Raw genomic sequence first — 20858 nt, forward strand, 5'->3', positions numbered from 1 at the left:
CCACCTGTCTCTTCAAATGAGACCAGGTTGCAAATGATATGAAAGCTACATGTTGTTTTGTTTTTCAAGACAAAGGGAAGCTTGAATTTATAGTTATGAAAAAAGAAAACAAAAACAAATAAAACAGACAAAATACAACACAAGGAAAAAACATATCCTGGGCAATAAAGTTATTTTAAACCAAAAAAAGAAAAAGAAAAATTCTTTACAATGAATATATAGTATTTTCGTAATCAAAATAAAGTAACCCAATCTCGTTCTGGAAGAATGAACAAACAAAATAAACAAAGGGAAAACTAGATGAGATCCAAAGCTCTGGTCTCGGAGGAGAGCCCATAGTATCACCAAAACTAAAATATGGGCTAAATATGGGTGTTAACATTGGGGTATGGAGCCAAGAGTCCAGGTTCTACGTGATGAGAACAAACATAAGTTGATTTGACAACAATGCATATGGTGGTGGTGGGTGATTCTGAATAAATAGAGAGAAAGGAATCCACCCCTTCAGGATGAGCAAGGCCAAGCCTTCCCAAGGTTATCTGGGTGCCTGACAAGTTCTGTGGTGTGCGTGAGGTAGGAGACAAGCTCCATGACTTGGGTCCTGGTCCATTGCCCCTGAATTGTGGTTGGGAGGCCAGTAGAGTTGGCCTTCTGTATGGGCAGTTTCTTCATCCTAATTGCGTATTGAAAATGTTTGGGGGGGAAAAAAATTCCAGAAACTTCCAAAAAGCAAAACTTGAATTTACCATGCAATGGCAACTATTTACATAGCAATGACATTGTATTATACATTATACTTAATCTAGAGATGATTTAAAGCATACAGGAGAATGTGCATAGGTTATATGCAAATACTGAGCCATTTTATGGCTTGAGCATCCATTTGGTGGGGATGGGGTTGTCCTGGATCCAATCGCCACACAAGCTGAGGGACATCTGTACTCAGTTTCCTGGTCTGAGGTTGTTGGGATGGCTCAGGGTTGGGGAGTGGCAGGTTAGGTCTTGATGGGCCAAATTCAGGCCCCTTCCTTTTCTTGGATTACTGGACCATTCTCAACAGGTGACACTCTAGAGTTATAAATGTATCAGCAGCACTCCTGTCCTGGCATGCAGTGGTGTTATATTCATGAAATATAACAGCTGGGAAGGCTGCATAGTGCTCCAATGGGAAACTGGTTGGTGAAGAAGCATCAGTTTGGTTAAAGGAGAACCTGAGAATATTCATCTGCCTCCTCAAGCCCAGATCAGCTGTGAGTCCTGTTAGTTTTGCCTTAAGTAAAGCTACTTGGTCCCATCACTGCCTTTTTCCTCACAGTGCTTTTGTCCCAGGAATAAGAAAAATGGTGCTTCTTCCATATTCCCCAGGTGCTTATGGAAAGCACTAGAGGCTGCCAAACCTGCTGGAGTTCCCCCTTTTCCTCTGTGTGTGTGTGTGTGTGTGTGTGTGTGTGTGTGTGTGTCTATGAGAGAGAGAGAAAGAAGGAGAGAAAGAAAGAAAGGGTAATAAACACAAAAGTCAAAGGAGCCAGCAAAATTGATATGTAAGCCAGAAAGCCAAGATTCAAAAAATTACTATGAATGAGACACCATGATTTATGGGATTAGAGGCAGCTATCAAAGCTGAAGTACAACTTTAGGAATCTAAAGTTAAGGAAACAAGAGAAAATTGGTGGGAAACAATCTAGATGACCAGGAATCTAAAGGACAAATACTAGCAATTGTTATTTTAGACATCTGTTTTTGGTGTTAGTTATATGAGCATATACCCCTTTGTTAATTAGTTGGATCTTCATAGCTGTGTTATATTAGGCAATTACTTGACCTGTTTGTTTTCCCAACTCTACTAAAATTTTACAAGAAATAGAGTGTCATCAGATAAAAGAATTGACCATAAGGGTAGATCCATCATTTTGCCTTTCTCACCATTGAAAAGTGCCTCTGTGTATGCATCGGAAAAGAAAGATATTAAGGCCCCAGTTTGTTTTTCTGTTTAGATGAGAAATATCATGTCTTTGTGTAATTGGCTTTGTTTTGAAACACAGATTTTTTTCAGGCCAGATTTTTTCTCTGACCCAATTTTTCCCTCTCTTCTGTCACTTGGCTTATTTAAAATATGAAACTGGGAATCAGGCACTTGAGGCCTCATGATGACTGTGTCACTGATTTGGTATGTGATCTTGGCCAACATACTTAACAAATGAGGCACAGAAAGGTTAAATGGGGTTCGAAGGACTGTAAATACTGACCTGCCTCATTATGATATTGTTTAGGTCTAGTACATTTTTTAACCAAAAACCAAAGCAAAGCAATTTAAAGCAAAGCACACAAGTTTTTTCCACATTTTTTTTCTACTCCCTGTCCCTTTCTTCCTCCCTGCTCCCCTCCTTTCCCATATCTGTTGATTGAGTCCAGAGTAGAGATGGTCCCTTTTCAGGATGTCTCTCATCCCTCTTTGCTGGGCCGTTAAGCAATCCAGCAGCATCTTTTGGGTGTGTTTTTGGGTGTTTGGTCTTTGCAAATGGGGAGGGAGTTCTATTTGGGAAAACATAAAATTTGTTTTGAATCATGGCCCATGCAGATCAATACTGGGTATGTTGAGGGATCTAGGCTTAACCTCAGTTCCATCCATGGTTAACTGTGCACTCAAGCCCCACTTGAGGGGTAATAGAAGGGAAAGCTGGGGTCACCAATCTGTCTGGGAAAAACAAACTTGCTTGCTAGAAAGCCCAATAGAGGACTTTGTGCTTAAAGCCATCTGAGAAACCCTATGACCTTGAGCATCGATTTGTTCTTGACCCTATCAAAGGCTCAGTGGTAAAGAACCCAATTGCCAATGCAGGAGATATGGGTTCAATTCCTGGGTCGGGAAGATCCTCTGGAGGAGGAAATGGTAATCCACTCCAGTATTCTTGCCTGCGAAATCCCATGGACAGAGGAGCTTGGTGGGCTACAGTCCATGGGGTTGCAAAAGTCAGACATGACTTAGTGACTAAACAACAGTCAATAAAAAACTACTAAATTATTTGCCTACTGTATAGCTTGTATGTATATCATGTATATTAGATTAAAAATGATAAGGACAGTCATGTATTTTAATTTCTTGGAAATATAATTTCAAAGCATAATCATAATAAAACAGGGCTTTATAACACCTATTTGAAGATCTGGTGATATAGACTGTGATTCCTGCTAATGCAGTCTGTAATAGTCAGGACTCCAAATGGCTCTTTTCTAATTCTCATTTCTATGTTTGCATGTGCTCATGCTAAGTTGCTTCAGTTGTTTCTGACTCTTTGCAACCCCACGGACTATAGCCTGCCAGGCTCCTCTGTCCATGGGATTCTCCAGGCAAGAATACTGGATTGGGTTGCCATGCCCTCCTCTAGGGGATCTTCCAGACCCAGGGATTGAACCCGCATCTCTTATGTCTCCTGCATTGGCAGGTGGGTTCTTTACCACTAGTGCCACCTTGGAAACCCCAATTTCTATGTGTAGCTATAATCAAATCTGCTAGTAGGACTATATTAGTATCTTCTGCATTGTACCAAATGGGTAAACTATTTAAAATGCTTCTGGGTTCAATCCTTGGGTTGGGAAGATCCCCTGGAGAAGGAAATGGCAACTCACTCCAGTATTCTTGCCTAGAGAATTTCATGGACAGAGGAGCCTGGTGGGTTACAGTCCACGGGGTCTCAAAGAGTCAGACATGACTTATCGACTAAACAACAACAACTTAGAATGCATAAATCTACACTAGAGTATATTGGTTCAGTTGCAAATAAAAGAATAATTCCTCTCTCAACCATACATGCTGGAAAACTTGCCTTTCTTGACACCCTTTCCTTTCCTTTGCTCTCCCTCTCAATCTTATGACTTTTTTTTTTGGCAGCACCATGCGGTTTGTGGAATCTTAGTTCCCAGACCAGGGATCAAACCTGAGTCATTGGCAGTGAGAGCATGAGCCCTAACCACTGGACCACCAGGGAGTTCCCTCTCCTTTTCAGTCTTATAGATTTCACCTTCTGTGGTAGACCTTGCCAATTACCCCCCCAAATCCATTCTTCCTTTAAAAAAAAATAAGAGAAACTGGACTTTTAGCTGGACACATGTTCATTCAGTTTTCCTTGTATGTGTCCATGTGACTAAGTTCTGGCTGATGAGGTAAATGTGGGTGTGTTATGTGATCATTTCAGGAAGTCTTCTTGAAAGGGTAGGGATCACACATTTCTTCTCTTCTTCCTCGAGCACAGTCTGGAACAAGGATGTTATGGCTAGAATTCTAGCCTTCATTTTCATACTACTGGCAGAATGTATATACCTATGAGTCTTGTGATTCCTGAAGATTTCATGGTGCTGTCATACTAGTCCTGGCCTGCCTACTTCTGAAGTTCTTATTTAAGCCACCCTTGTTTTGTGGTGGTATGCACAGAAGAAATAGTTTTCAGGACAAAGATAATGGGTTTGATTTGGGGTATGTGAAATATGAAGCATTAGCAGGTCACTCACGGATAAATGTACAAGAGTCAGGGCTGTGGAGAGATGGTAGGACTGAATGAAACCATGAAGCTTTCTCTGCTTCTATTCTCCTGCTATCTGGTGTAGTTGTTAAAATCCAGAGGAAATAGCATTAGTTCCACAGAGCTACTTTGCAAAATGTTGGCTTATACTACAAGGCCAGTGAGCATCTAACTGGTCTTCCAGTCACTCCCAGTTCTTGCCTTTCGAAAGTATTTTATACATTTTCCCCAAGGAACTTCTTTTTTAAAAAAAGAAAACTTCTTTTTAAAAAAAAAAAAATAAATTTTTTTTTGGCCACACTGCATGGTGTGTGGAATCTTAGTTTCCTGACCAAGGATCGAACCCACACCCCCTGCATTGGAAGCATGGAGTCTTAACACCGGGACCACCAGGGAAGTCCTCCAAGGTAACTTCCAGAAACCATTCTGACCTGTGCCTACTGACTAGAGTTTGATTTTCTTATGGTGACACTCACAGCCCTCCACAATCTGGACTGAATCTACTTTTCCAGTTTGTTTTTGTTGTGTCTTTTCATGCACCCCAAGCTTTTGTCAGACTGATGTTGACAGTCTGTCCAAATGGACTCTCTGTCCTATTTGTGCTCCACAATTTTCTCTATTATGCCTTTGCACACACTCGGGATTATCTCTAGCCCATTTTGGTATGAAGTAGAAAAATTTGTCTCCTCCTCAGACACTTACTTCCATCTGTCAAAAAATTGTTGTTGTGTACTGATTGGTAGAAAATGACATTTTCCTGTGATCTAGTAGAAAATTTTTGTAATAAACGTACAAATCACTCACCTTTGAGGTAACAAGAACGTTATTAAAATACGAACATTTTCAACTAATAGGGATGTTAACAAGGTGGACAGGGCCCTCTTAGGTGTAGCACTTTTGCAGCACACAGACTGAAGAACCATGAGGGAGGCCCTGCTTGTATTGTTCCCTCCACCTGAAATTCTACCCACCACCATCTTTGCATGCCCAAGGTCTACTCAAATGCCACTATCACAAAGCTTTTCCTGATTCTTCAAGGAGAAAATAAATCTCCTCTCATCCTGAAAATGCAGTATATTTTATCTGGACCTCTCTTAGGGTATTTATCACTTTCTAATAGTATTCTGTTTATGTTGGTGTCTCCTCACTCTACTAGACTTAATGCTCTTTGGGGACAGGATGCATTTATGATTTACTTTTTAACTTCATAATACTTGGCAGAGTACCTTATACTTAGGGTTACCATATGTTTCAATTTGCTTGGCCAATCTGGTTTATGTCTAGTGCTCTGACATAAGCATTAATATTGATCCCCTTTCATACTCAAAATGTCCCAGTTAGAATGACAAATTGTATAGTCACTCTGCATGCGTGCTGAGTAGCTTCAGTCATGTCCAACTCTTTGCCACCCTATGGACTGCAGCCCACCAGGCTCTGTCCCATGGGATTCTCCAGGCGAGAATACTGGAGTGGGTTGCCATTTCCTCCTCCAGGGGATCTTTCCAACTAAGGGATCGAACCCACATCTCCTGCTGATTTCTGCATTGCAGGCAGATTCTTTACTGCTGAGCCACTAGGGAAGCCCAAAGTCACTCTGCTGCTGCTAAGTTGCTTCAGTCGTGTCCGACTCTGTGCGACCCCATAGACGGCAGCCCACCAGGCTCCCCCATCCCTGGGATTCTCCAGGGAAGAACACTGGAGTGGATCAAAGTCACTCTACATATGTGGTATTCAGTAAGTAATTAATGAATGAAGACATGAATAAATGACAGTGATTAAGGAGCCATTCACGTAGAGAAGATAAGTGAATATATGCAGTTGGTAAGTTCATCAAAACAGAGAGAATACAAAAGATAAGGGCCAAGGACAGGGCCAATGTGGAATGTTTACATTGAAGGGGTAGAGGAAGAGTCAACCAAGGATTTAAAGCAAAAGAGGTTGGGACTTCCCTGGTAGTCCAGTGGCTAAGACTCCACACTCTCAATGCAGGAGAGCTGAGTTTGATCCCTGGTCAAGGCAATAGATCCCATGTGCTGCAAATAATACCATATATATTTATTTTTATTTTATTTTATTTTATTTTTTGTCTGTCTAGTCAAAGCTATGGTTTGGTTTTTTTGTTTGTTTGTTTGTTTTTTAATAAATTTATTTATTTTAGTTGGGGGCTAATTACTTTACAATATTGTAGTGGTTTTTGCCATACATTGACATGAATCAGCCATGGGTTCACATGTGTTCCCCATCCTGAACCCCTCTCCCACCTCCCTCCCCATCCCATCCCTCTAGGTCATCCCATTGCCCCAGCCCTGAGCATTTGTCTCATGCATCGAACCTGGAATGGTGTTCTGTTTCACATATGATAATATACATGTTTCAATGCTATTCTCTCAGAATGACCCACCCTTACCTTCTCCCTCAGAGTCCATAAGACTGTTCTATGCATCTGTGTCTCTTATTCTGTCTCGCATATAGGGTTATCGTTACCATCTTTCAAATTCCATATATATGCATTAGTATACTGTATTGGTGTTTTCTTTCTGGCTTACTTCACTCTGTATAATGGGCTCCAGTTTCATCCATCTCAATAGAACTGATTCAAATGTATTCTTTTTAATGGCTGAGTAATATTCCATCATGTATATGTACCACAGATTTCTTATCCATTCGTCTGCTGATGGACATCTAGGTTGCTTCCATGTCCTGGCTCTTGTAAACAGTGCTGCAATGAACATTGGGGTACGTGTGTCTCTTTCAATTCTGGTTTCCTCGGTGTGTATGCCCAGCAGTGGGGTTGCTGGGTCTTATGGCAGTTCTATTCCCAGTTTTGTGGGACCTAATTAAAATTAAAAGCTTTTTTACAACAAAGGAAACTATAAGCAAGGTGAAAAGACAGCCTTCAGAATGGGAGAAAATAATAGCAAACGAAGCAACAGACAAACAATTAATCTCAAAAATATACAAGCAACTCCTGCAGCTGAATTCCAGAAAAATAAACGACCCAATCAAAAAATGGGCCAAAGAACTAAACAGACATTTCTCCAAAGAAGACATACAGATGGCTAACAAACACATGAAAAGATGCTCAACATCACTCATTATTAGAGAAATGCAAATCAAAACCACAATGACGTACCATTTCACACCAGTCAGAATGGCTGCTATCCAAAAGTCTACAAGCAATAAATGCTGGAGAGGGTGTGGAGAAAAGGGAACCCTCTTACACTGTTGGTGGGAATGCAAACTAGTACAGCCACTATGGAGAACAGTGTGGAGATTCCTTAAATAATACCATATATATTTAAAAGGGAGTAAAATAGGAGAAAACTCAGGGTCATGTAACAGAAGCCAGGAAGAGAGTTTTAGGAGGGATGAAGTGGTCAGCATTGGTAAAAAGCTGTGGCTAGATCAAGCAAGGTGAGTTTTAAGAAAAAGCCAGCCAATCTGCCAGTTATTAGTCCATTGCTGACTTTCAAGACAGCAGTTTCAATAGAGTGTCGTTGAAGTGGGGTGGAAGCTTGGTTGTGAGGCGTTAATGGTGAGAAAGGAGTCAGTAAGCATTGACTACATTTGTGAGAAGTCTGACTTGTGAAAGGAAGGTGATAGATAGAGTGATAACTTGGGTCAAAGTCAGAGAAGCCCTGAGTAGGTTTATAGACCGTGAGGAAGGAGCCATTAAAATAGCTGATGGAACAATTTTTTCCTGGAGTGGAGAGGGAATGAGATCAAGTGTCCAAACAGACGGCATAGCCTGGGCAAAAAGAAAGAAAGAAAGATGTGGTTTTCTTTGAGACGTGAGCATTGTGGTGCAGGCAAAAGCGCCATGCATCATGCAGTTTGAAGAAAAGGGGAATGAAGGAGCCTACACGGCCAGTCTTTGTGGTGAAGTGGGAGGTGAGATCATCTTTGAGAGGACAGACAGCTGGGGTAGGACTGGGGAACAGTGGAAACAGTTTGGATTTTGAACAACTGTTCTAAGAAATTCTCGAGGGAGTCAACAAGAGGCCTGCCAAGCTGTAGTGCAAGCCCAGCTGAGGTTCAACTTCCCAGAGCGAGTGAGATAATTTATTTCCACAGAATCCAGAGAAAATGTATTTCTCAAGCTTATTATCAAAATAGGCTTTTTGTTTCCACCAGGAAGAGAATAAAGGAAAACACGCTGGCAGTTTACAATTGACAGAGGGTTATGAACATTTAGTCTTTCCCGAAAGTCTGTTGTTGCTCAGCCATCTGGAAGACTTATAGCACCCCAAGTGAAAGCAAATGCTCCTACAGGTTGTTTGTGGGCTGTTAAGAACAGAGACCTAAAGTCAAGCATCTTCTATTTTCAGAGCTACTCTGGGATAAACCTTGAGTTGCTATGCCCAGTTCTGAGCAAAGGCAAACACTGACATTTCTGTGAGATGGAGCATGAAGTTGCAAATAGCCTCTGCAATAAAACACACTTTAACCAGGCAAAACCTTTAAGCTTACAAGCGGCCTGTTAAATCTACCAAAGACCAAATGTCAGGAGTTGCCCTTTAAAACCCAAGTAAATGACCACAGTACTGGTGGCTTAAAATGAGAAAAGTTAAACATCTCACATGTCCACAGGTAATCTTTCCAAATATCGTTTCATCATATATTCATAATTATTACCATGTTCTTGAAGGAGGTTAACATTTGGAGACAACTGTTTGGCCAAAGTGTTAGGCGTTATTTTCTTGAAAACAGAGTTTGCTTCCTTTGTTTCAGTGGGGAATCAAGGTGGCATTGGTCCAACAGCACAGCTGTCCAAGTGCATAAACAAGTGACTCCAATTCTTTTTCATCCACCTCTCTAACCAAAGTGTGCAATCTACGCATATGCACTTGATTAAGGCTACTTTCATATTTGTGTTGCCAGGCTCTTCCAGAGACACGCATCTGAGAGGTGAGCAGTAAACTAGAATAAAGGTCTTAGGACATCTATGCATAAGGCACCATAAGTGATTTCACTTAGATGACTGTAAATTACTCACAGTTTCCCTCTTTTGTTTACTCAGTGAAAGGATTGTTTATTAAGCACCACCTGCATTAAATTATATGAGTATTCATTTCCTTTGGAAATAATTAGCTTGTTGTTTATGCATCATTTTCTTTTCTCACCGATTGTGGTACCATTTCAGGGGCACTATGGAGGGGGGGAGGGTAATAGTGTTTCTCCATCTCAGGAGGAGTATGTCTCTCTCACTTCAGCCTGAAAGAACTCCCTTTACTAGCTCTGCCATGTACTTTTTTAAAAAATTTATTTTAATTGGAGGCTAATTACTTTACAATATTGTGGTGGTTTTTGCCATACATTCACATGAATCAGCCATGGGTGTACATGTGTTCCCCATCCTGACTCTCCCTCCCACCTCCCTCCCCATCCCATCCCTCAGGGTCATCCCAGTGTACCAGCCCTGAACACCCTGTCTCATGCATCGAACCCGGACTGGCAATCTATTCCACATATGATAATATACATGTTTTAATGCTATTCTCTCAAATCATCCCACCCTTGCCTTCTCCCACACAGTCCAAAAGTCTGTTCTTTACATCTGTGTCTCTTTTGCTGTCTCACATATAGGGTCATCGTTACCATCTTTCTAAATTCCATATATACGTGTTAATATACTGTATTGGTGTTTTTCTTTCTGACTTAACTTCACTCTGTATAATAGGCTCCAGTTTCATCCACCTCATTAGAACTGATTCAAATGCATTCTTTTTAATAGCTGAGTAATATTCCATTGTGTATATGTACCACAGCTTTCTTATCCATTCATCTGCCGATGGACATCTAGGTTGCTTCCATGTCCTGGCTATTGTAAACAGTGCTGCGATGAACATTGGGGTACACATGTCTCTTTCAATTCTGGTTTCCTCAGTGTGTATGCCCAGCAGTGGGATTTCTGGGTCGTATGGCAGTTCTATTTCCAGTTTTTTAAGGAATCTCCACACTAATGGGACCTCATTAAACTTAAAAGCTTTTGCACAATGAAGGAAACCATAAGCAAGGTGACAAGACAGTCTTCAGAATGGGAGAAAATAATAGCAAACAAAGCAACTGACAAAGAATTAATTTCAAAAATATACAAGCAACTCCTGCAGCTCAATTCCAGAAACATAAGTGACCCAATCAAAAAATGGGCCAAAGAACTTAACAGACATTTCTCCAAAGAAGACATACAGATACCACGTACTTCTAATTGGCAGTTGGATGGGGATGACAGAGCCTGTAGGCAAAGAAATCACCCTTTACTCCTAGAGAGCCCAGACACCTACTTACCTCAATAACAGGAATTATGACTATTATTACCAAGCATTTATTAAATACCATGACTACCAATGGTGGTGCTAAATGTTCTTTCTGTTATTTCATTTGATTTTCACTACAGCCATATGGAGTGATTCTAGAAAGTTTTTTTTTTTTTTTAAGAGAAACTTGATATTCACAGAAGTTAAATGATTTCTATCCCTCACCTAATATTCTCAGTGGTTAATTGGGGGAACGCATTTTAAAGTTTTGGTATTCCAAAATCAGAAGTGCCCCTGAAGGCATGTCTTTTTTCCTCCTGAAAGGTTACTGAGCAAGTGCATACTTCTCTCTATGGTGGACTCTCCTTTTTCTGCCTGTGGCTAGAACTGTCTTTATTTTGACGAATTTGCTTTTCCTTAACTATTACTTGTTCATCTCTGAGTTCTCATAGAAGTGTAAAAGGACAAGTTTACAGTCTAAAACTATTGAGGCAGTTTACACAAATGGCTGCTAAATTCCAGAAGCGCTCTGATTTAACCAGCTAGTAATTATAGACTTAGCTATGCCCTGGGCCTAATCACAGTTGCTGAAACATAACTTCCTACTGCATAAGCCTGATCAAAGATAATTAGAGACGAGCACAGGTGGTAAGTCTGTCGCCTGGGAGAAGAATTAGAGCTAGTTTCCACCATACAGTACCCAGAAAAATTTATACGTTGGCATGCTCCAGGCCAAACTCACAAGGGTCCTAAGTCTCTTCCTTACCGTCGAGCTGCTGCTGTCTCTGCCTTACTTTTTAATTTTAGTTCTGTCGTCATCTGTGCAGTGGAGGGCAGTGCTCCTCAGTGGGTTCGGGTGAGCCAACAGGCAAAGACTGGAGGGGTACCTGACACATTCCCCATCAGCTTGCTCGATTCTTCCCGTGGCTGACTCAGTGCCTCCAGCATTCTCCGGGTTGTTTTTGGATCCCTGGCCATGTTATTAATACAGAAGATGTATTGACATGATTGTTCCCCATGTGCTCCTGCTGGATTGTATTTACCCATGTAGGTTATTAAGCTTTTAGATCTCTGCATCCATTTGGTAGCTCCAAATCCTAATAGATTTCCCATGGAATATGGACCAAACATGTAGTCTGATCTATGAAAAAAAAACGTTGCTGGAGGCATGAATTCTAATACCAAATCTGTGAACTCTAGACCTACATGTGATTGGCATACAGAGACCTTAAAGTGATGCAAGACCAAGAATAACAAACCAGTGCCATTTCTAAAATTATACTATTACTTACAAATTGTGGAAAATTAACAAATGTGGGGCCAAGTCATTTAAACAAAGGGCTACCTTGGAAAATACTCTGTGGAACCAAAAATTCACAGTTCTGGAGCACACATCTGGTCCTCAACAATTCAAACACAGAGCACAGGTTTCTCTTCCATCCAATTTCCCATTCATCCACTAGTGATGGTTTCATTTTTCATTTTCTTCCATTGTAATGTATTAAATGAAAAGAATAACCATATTTCAAACCTATCACTAAATACTGATTTTATGCTGATTTATACTGACATAAAGCCAGACAAAATGCAAAGACTAAAAGGGCCACTTCAAGTCTAATAATCACAATTACCTTGATATGGGAAAGTGTCTGAATTTACATCCTCATAAGTATTGAGACAACACAAATACTGGGGCTAAGTGTATGCATTTTAATTATGATCAATCAAAAGGAATATTAGGAGTCCAATCCAAGTGTTACTTTACAGATAATAGAGAATACAAACGCACTTGGAAATGAATATGAGAGAAAAAAAGTGTGCTAAAGTGAATTGCAATTTGATACATGTACATCAATTACATTTATTTTGCAAAAAGCAATGTTCACCTAAAAAATCTCATTTAGTTCTAGTTGCTTCTATTTCTAGATAATATGGATACTTAATTGTTGAGAAGATCGACTATTTAAACATTGGATTTAAATAATATTTATGAAAATCCCATTGGTAACAATTTGATTGTGCTTTTTGTGTATTTTATTCCCCAAGTTACAGCCCTTTTCCTACTTCTTTACATATATTTTAAGTTTTATTATTGGAATATTAATGCATGTGCAAAAGGAAAAAAAATCAGAGCAGGATTTCAAACAGATATTTACATCTCCATGTCCATTACAGCATATTGACAGTAGCCAAGAGGTGGAAGCAACCCAATGTCCATGGATGGATGAATGGATAAATCATATATGGTAATACATGCAATGGAATATTATTCAGCCTTAAAAAAGAAGGAAATCCTGTCACATGCTACAACATGGATGAACCCTGAGGACATTATGCCAAGTGAAACAAGCTAGTCATAAAAAAGACAAATACTATATGATTTCACTCATGAGAAAGGAAAAGTTGTCAAACTCATAGATACAGAAGGTAAAATGATAGTTTCCAAAGGCTGAGGGGAAGGGAAAATGGGTGTGGAGTTTCAGTTTTACAAGATGATCTGTTGCACGACAAGGTGGGTATACTTAACACTACTGAACAATATGCTTAAAAGTGGGTAAGATGGCAAATTTTATGTTGTTTTTTTTAACTACAATTTAATTTTTTTTTAAAGTTTAAAAATGAATACTAATACTAGAGTAGGGTGGGCCCCTAATCCAATATGACTGGTGTCCTTATGAGAAAATGGCCTTGTGAAGACACAGGCACCAAGAGTCTGTGTGAGGATGGAAGCAAACCAAGGAACACCAGGTTGCCAGGCAACCACCATCGGAAGCTAGGAAGAGGCAAGAAAGGATTCCACTACAGGTTTCAGAAGGAACATGGCCCTGCCAGCATCTTGATTTTGGATTTCTAGCTTTTGTAACTGTGAAGTAAATCTCTATTGTTTCAAGATACCCAGTTTATGGTAGTTTGTTACAGAAGCTCTAGGAAATTAATACAAGCAGGGATGATGTCTTTTTGTTCACTGCTGTATGTTTAGCATCTAACCCAGGGTCTGGAATATACTAAGTGCTCAGTAAATACATTTGTTGAATTTAAAAAGCACATACAAAAGTAGAATAGCAGTGGTGTGCTCATAAACATTTTAACATCTAACTCTTGGGGGAGGGAGCTGATTTGTAGCGTATGCTGATTTTCATGATGGAAATACTTCCACCATGGCCAATTTCAAGATACCAGTGTGATGTCAGAATTCCTGAAAATTCAAAAATAGGCTCTCCTGAGTCTTACCCCACTCCAGTACTCTTGCCTGGAAAATCCCATGGACGGAGAAGCCTGGTAGGCTGCAGTCCATGGGATCGCTAAGAGTCGGACATGACTGAGCGGCTTCACTTTCACTTTTCTCTTTCATGCACTGGTGAAGGAAATGGCAACCCACTCCAGTGTTCTTGCCTGGAGAATCCCAGGGACGGCGGAGCCTGGTGGGCTGCCGTCTATGGGGTCACACAGAGTCGGACACGACTGAAGCGACTTAGCAGCAGCAGAGTTAAGTCTTAGCCAGTTTCAGCACACCGCTACTAGTATAATAAGATGGGGAAACAGTGGAAACAGCGTCAGACTTTATTTTTTTGGGCTCCAAAATCACTGCTGATGGTGAATGCAGCCATGAAATTAAAAGACGCTTACTCCTTGGAAGGAAGGTTATGGCCAACCTAGATAGCATATTTAAAAGCAGAGACATTACTTTGCCAACAAAGGTCCGTCTAGTCAAGGCTATGGTTTTTCCAGTGGTCATGTATGGATGTGAGAGTTGGACAGTGAAGAAAGCTGAGCACCGCAGAATTGATGCTTTTGAACTGTGGTGTTGGAGAAGACTCTTGTGAGTCCCTTGGACTGCAAGGAGATCCAATCAATCCATCCTAAAGGAGATCAATCCTGGGTGTTCATTGGAAGGACTGATGTTGAAGCTGAAACTCCAATACTTTGGCCACCTGATGCAAAGAGTTGACTCATTGGAAAAGACCCTAATGCTGGGTAGGATTGGGGGCAGGAGGAGAAGGGGATGACAGAGGATGAGATGGTTGGATGGCATCACCGACTTGATGGACATGGGATTGGGTAGACTCCGGGAGTTGGTGATGGACAGAGAGGCCTGGCGTGCTGCAATTCATGGGGTCGCAAAGAGTCAGACACGACTGAGTGACTGAACTGAACTGAACTGAACTCACTATCTGCATCAACAATTATCAACTCATGGCCAATCTTGTTTCATTTCTATACTCACCCATTTCTCTCCACTTATATAATTTCAAGGCAAATAATATTTTGATGAATTAAATTTGACTAAAGAAAGTTCATCAGTGACATCTCAGTATGTGTCTCTAAAAGATAAGGACACTTAAAATCACAATACTGTTATTGTACCTACGGAATTAAATTTGACTAAAGAAAGTTCATCAGTGACATCTCAGTATGTGTCTCTAAAAGATAAGGACACTTAAAATCACAATACTGTTATTGTACCTACGGTATTATAGTTTCTTAATATAATCAAATATCAGGTTAGTGTTCGTATGTCCAGTTGTCTCATAAGTACCATTTTCTTGCACTGCTTGTTTGCCTCAGGATTTAAAAGAGGACCATACAGTGCGATTATTTCCTAGGTGTCTTCATTGACTTAATTTGTATGTTTCCTCTTTATTTCTTAATTTATTGTTACTTATTTGTTGAAGAAACTGAATCCTTTGTTCTGAAGAGTTTCCCACTGTATGATTTTTGTTGATTTTTTTTTTATCAGAAAGCACCTAAGGTCTGGTTGTCTCTTTTAGAGTATTAGCCACCCACAACTTATGATCAACACCTTAGATATATTAACTCATTAAGGGTTGCAAAATGATGATGTCATAACATTCATTCTTCATTTATTAGCTGGAATATTTTTATAGAGAATACAAGTCCCTTCTATCTACTCTTTGGTTATGCTGAGGTCCAGTGTTTATGGGAAAAGCTGGATAAAATACATGAATTCTTCCCTTTGTTTACCATTTTTCAAAATAATGAATTGGTTTACTAGCATCCTTCAACAATGACCAGTTGTTTTTCCCTTAACCTAATCATGAACCTTGGATTTAAATATATTTGATGGATTTCAATCTACTGCAGCTAATATTTTCACTGACTGTAATTATCCCATCTTTGCAGATTGAGACCATTCAATCTGACAAGATCCCAGTAATCTTGTTTTGTCCTTGTTTTTTTTTTTAATTGGAGTGTAGCTGCTTTTCAATGATCCTAGTAGTCTTAGATAGATGCCTTAGTGTCTAGTAGGACAAGTTGTTCCATTCTCAAGCATCTAGACAGGATGTTAATGTCTTCTATCTTACATCTGTTTACTTTGCTTATGTGTTTTTTTTTGACATGCAAGTTTTAAAGGTTTCTATGTCATTAAATTTATATTCCCTTCTTGCTTTTGGATTTTGAGTCATAGGAGAGATTTCCTCATTCTTGGGTTATAGAGGATATCACCAAAATTTTATGTACTGATAAATGTTTGCTTGCTTGCTTCATTTAAATTTCTGATTCAGTTGGAATTTATCTTGTTTATGGCATGAAGAATAGATCCAATTTTATCTTTTTTCCTTATGGCTCTCTAGTTATCCCAATATAATTTTTTAGTAAGCCAGGTAGTCATGTACATATGTGAGAGACTACAGAGAAGGCTGAGCGCTGAAGAACTGATGCTTTTGAATTGTGGAGCTGGAGAAGACTCTTGAGAGTCCCTTGGACTGCATGGAGATTAAACTAATCAATCCTAAAGGAAATCAACCCTGAATATTCATTGGAAGGACTGATGCTGAAGCTGAAGCTCCAGTACTTTGGTCAGCTGATGTGAAGAGCAGACTCTTTGGAAAAGACCCTGATGCTGGGAAAGATTGAAGGTAAAAGGAGAAGGGGGTGACAAAGGATAAAATGGTTGGATGGCATCACTGACTCAATTGACATGAATTTAAGTAAACTCTGGGAGATAGTGGAGGACAGAGGAGTCTGGTGTGCTGCATGGACACAAAGAGTATCCATGAGGTCACAAAGAGTCAGACGTAACTTGGCAACTGAACAACAAAACCCATGTTTTCCTCTCTGATTTGAAGATTTGCCACTTTTATTTTAAACTAAATTTGCATATGAAATTGGGTCTCTTTCTAGATTTTATATTCTGTTATTGGTCTGTCTTATCATTCTATTTATAGAGGCTTTATAGTATATTTTATTATCAGATGAGTCTAGTGGCTCCTCTCAGGAGCTCTTATTTTTCAGACTTTTTTTTTTAATAGTCTTACTTGTTTGTTCTTCCTGATTAACTTTGTAATTATTAATTACAGTTTTTTAGAGCCAGACATCCTGGAATGTGGAGTGAAGTGGGCCTTAGGAAGCATCACTATGAACAAAGCTAGTGGAGGTGATGGAATCCCAGTTGAGCTATTTCAAATCCTAAAAGACGATGCTGTGAAAGTGCTGCACTCAATATGCTGGCAAATTTGGAAAACTCAGCAGTGGCCACAGGACTGGAAAAGGTCACTTTGCATTCCAATCCCAAAGAAAGGAAATGCCAAAGAATGCTCAAACTACTACACAATTGCACTCATCTTACATGCTAGTAAAGTAATGCTCAAAATTCTCCAAGCCAGGCTTCAGCAATATGTGAACCGTGAACTTCCAGGTGTGCAGGCTGGTTTTAGGAAAGGCAGAGGAACCAGAGATCAAATTGCCAACATCCGCTGGATCATCGAAAAAGCAAGAGAGTTCCAGAAAAACATCGATTTCTGCTTTATTGACTATACTGAAGCCTTTGACTGTGTGGATCACAATAAACTGTGAAAAATTCTGAAGGAGATGGGAATACCAGACCACCTGACCTGTCTCTTCAGAAACCTGTATGCAGGTTAGGAAGCAACAGTTAGAACTGGACATGGAACAACAGACTGGTTCCAAATAGGAAAAGGAATACGTCAAGGCTGTATATTGTCACCCTGCTTATTTAACTTATATGCAGAGTACATCATGAGAAATGCTGGGCTGGAGGAAGCACAAGCGGGAGTCAAGATTGCCAGGAGAAATATCAATAACCTCAGCTATGCAGATGACACCACCCTTATGGCAGAAAGTGAAGAAGAACTAAAGAGCCTCTTGATGAAGGTGAAAGAGAAGAGTGAAAATGTTGGCTTAAGGCTCAACATTCAGAAAACTAAGATCACGGCATCCAGTCCCATCACTTCATGGCAAATAGATGGGGAAACAGTGGCTGACTTTATTTTTCTGGGCTCCAAAATCACTGCAGATGGTGACTGCAGCCATGAAATTAAAAGACGCTTACTCCTTGGAAGGAAAGTTATGACCAACCTAGACAGCATATTAAAAAGCAGAGACATTACTTCGCCAACAAAGGTCCGTCTAGTCCAGGCTGTGGTTTTTCCAGTAGTCATGTATGGATGTGAGAGTTGGACTATAAAGAAAGCTGAGTGCTGAAGAATTGATGCTTTTGAACTGTGGTGTTGGAGAAGACTCTTGAGAGTCCCTTGGACTGCAAGGAGATCCAACCAGTCCATCCTAAAGGAGATCAGTCCTGGGTGTTCATTGGAAGGACTGATGTTGAAGCTGAAACTCCAACACTTTGGCCACCTGATGCGAAGAGTTGACTCATTTGAAAAGACCCTGATGCTGGGAAAGATTGAGGGCAGGAGGAGAAGAGAACGACAGGATGAGATGGTTGGATGGCATCATCGACTCAATGGACATGGGTTTGGGTAGACTCTGGCAGTTGGCAATGGACAGGGAGGCCTGGCGTGCTGTGGTTCATGGGATCGCAAAGAGTCGAACACGACTGAGCGACTGAACTGAACTGAACTAATAAAGTATATTTAACCATCTTACAAGCAACCTAACGTTACTTTTTTTATTAGAAAAAGAAGGTAAAGTTATAACACACTTTCAGCTAAGGGGGTGAGAAAGAATTCATTTTAAATAAATAATTTCAATTTTTACATGTGATCTCCAATCTATTTAGAATTTATCCTGGTTTGTGGTGTGAGGAGTGAATCCAGTTTTATCTTCTGTTTGGAGTATTGAAAGGCAAAGTAGGCTGTAGGAAAGAGGCTTCAAACAATTGCTGGAGATATGAGTCAACAGAATCATTGTGAAATTTCATTCACAGAAAACACAATTAAACCTACTACTGCTGTACCATCGTTATACCACTGCTGTTTATGCTCTGTACTCTACCCTCATTGACAGGAAATACTGCTTAACAGGAAGCCCTATAATCTAGTCACTTCTGGAGGTCAAACTGAATGTATGTTACTAAGGCAGGGCATGTTGACCCAAAGACTCATTGATAGTACTTTTACTGTGTGGTAATGCATTGGATATGCATATCTCCCGCTTTCTGGAGATACTGATTAATAGTTATCCATTTGAATCTTTATTGGACGACTAAGACTACTTATATAAGATAAGTGTCAATAAGCAGAATTGTACTAACAGAAATAGAACAGTTCTGGAGAACACAGTCCTGGGGCTCACACAGTCTTGACTTGGGAGTTTCCAGCTTCTATTATCATTTTGAGCAAAATCACTAGTCTTGCTATAAAAGCAAAAAATATACATACATGCACACAAGTTGCCCCTTCCAACCAGCAGCATCAAGTGATAAAATGTGTATCGTGTTCCTTAATTTTCATCACCCTGGCCCTCACCTTTCTGTTTGCCAGAGAACTGCATCTTGAAACGACTCCTAGTCAGCTTGTGTCAAAGAATAGTTGAAGATATTTAAGAGCTAGCCACTAAAATGTTAAGCATACATTCCCTCAGGTTCTCTAAATACAGTTAGATATAGTACCTGTGACCTGCTTTTGAGAGATAGTATTAAGAAATGGTCACATGAAGCAATTCTGTATCTTTCAGAGAATTATTTTTTGAAAATTATTGCAATATTCATTGTCTTTTAACTAAGAACTCTTAAGAAAACTTCCGTCTAGAATGTAGTACCAGGCAAAAGCTTATTTCTGTGAAAGTGGAGTTGAGATACTAGGAGCTATACATTTTTTTTTTGACTTGATTTGGCTGGTCTTGGTCTCAGGATGCTCAGAAGAAAACTGAATGCTCAGTTATGGTCATTATTTCACCCCTGGTTCCTAGTAAATTCTCTTTTCCTATCTCTAGAGTTTTAATATATGTAATTTATATCTTTATTTTCACCACCAGTGATGCATAAATCTTACATTTATTTATTTTATTTTACTCTACATTATATCAAATTCTTTAGAAGCAAGTAGGCTGCAAATGGGAGAAGGCAATGGCAACCCACTCCAGTACTTTTGCCTGGAGAATCCCATGGATGGAAGAGCCTGGTGGGCTGCAGTCCATGGGGTCACGAAGAGTCGGACACGACTGAGTGACTTCACTTTCACTTTTCACTTTCATGCCTTGGAGAAGGAAATGGCAACCCACTCCAGTGTTCTTGCCTGGAGAATCTCAGGGACGGTGGAGCCTGGTCTGTTGGGTCGCACAGAGTTGGACGTGACTGACGCGACTTAGCAGCAGCAGCAGGCTACAAATGGGGCTTCCCAGGTGGCGCAATCGTAAAAAATCAGCCTGCCAATGCAAGAGACTCAGGAGATGTGGGTTCGATCCCTGGGTTGGGAAAATCCCTGAGGAGATGGCAACCCACTCCAGTAATCTTGCCTGGGAAAGCCTATGGACAGAGGAGCCTGGTGGGCTACAGTTCATGGGGTCGAAAAGAGTCAGATATGACTGAGCATGCACAGCATGCAAGGCTATAAATAGGAAATAAATAAATGTAAAATAAACAAACCAGACCTCTTCTAGTGTGACATAAAATTTGAAAGAAAGTGAAAGTCCCTCAGTCGTCTCTGACTCTTTGCGACCCCATGGACTATACAGTTCATGGAATTCTCCAGGCCAGAATACTGGAGTGGGTAGCCATTCCCTTCTCCAGGGGATTTTCCCAACCCAGGGATCAAACCCAGGTCTCCCGAATTCCAGGCAGATTCTTTACCACCTGAGCCACCAGCAAACCAATTATCACATGTATTTGGTACTTGGCTGGACTGCTACTCTTAAACTCTTG

The 20858-nt window shown here is 40.2% G+C and overlaps 1 protein-coding gene and 1 long non-coding RNA gene across 2 annotated transcripts in view; both read left to right on the forward strand.

Moving 5' to 3' along the window:
* LOC145535601 (uncharacterized) overlaps positions 1-13664 on the forward strand; it is a 97504-nt gene extending 83840 nt beyond the window's left edge. Inside the window, exon 6 of the mRNA XM_081564026.1 lies at positions 12950-13664. The gene's annotated coding sequence lies outside the window, so the exon portion shown is untranslated. The remainder of the gene's footprint in view (positions 1-12949) is intronic.
* Positions 13665-14052: 388 nt separating this feature from the next.
* Positions 14053-18642, forward strand: LOC145536043 (uncharacterized). Its single transcript, XR_014075629.1, has 2 exons — positions 14053-16653; positions 17095-18642. It is a non-coding gene; the product is annotated as an uncharacterized LOC145536043 (long non-coding RNA).
* Positions 18643-20858: the final 2216 nt, after the last annotated feature.

This window comes from Giraffa tippelskirchi, chromosome X, assembly GCF_054371585.1.
Source record: "Giraffa tippelskirchi isolate mGirTip1 chromosome X, T2T-mGirTip1v1.2.pri, whole genome shotgun sequence".
Taxonomy (NCBI): domain Eukaryota; kingdom Metazoa; phylum Chordata; class Mammalia; order Artiodactyla; family Giraffidae; genus Giraffa; species Giraffa tippelskirchi.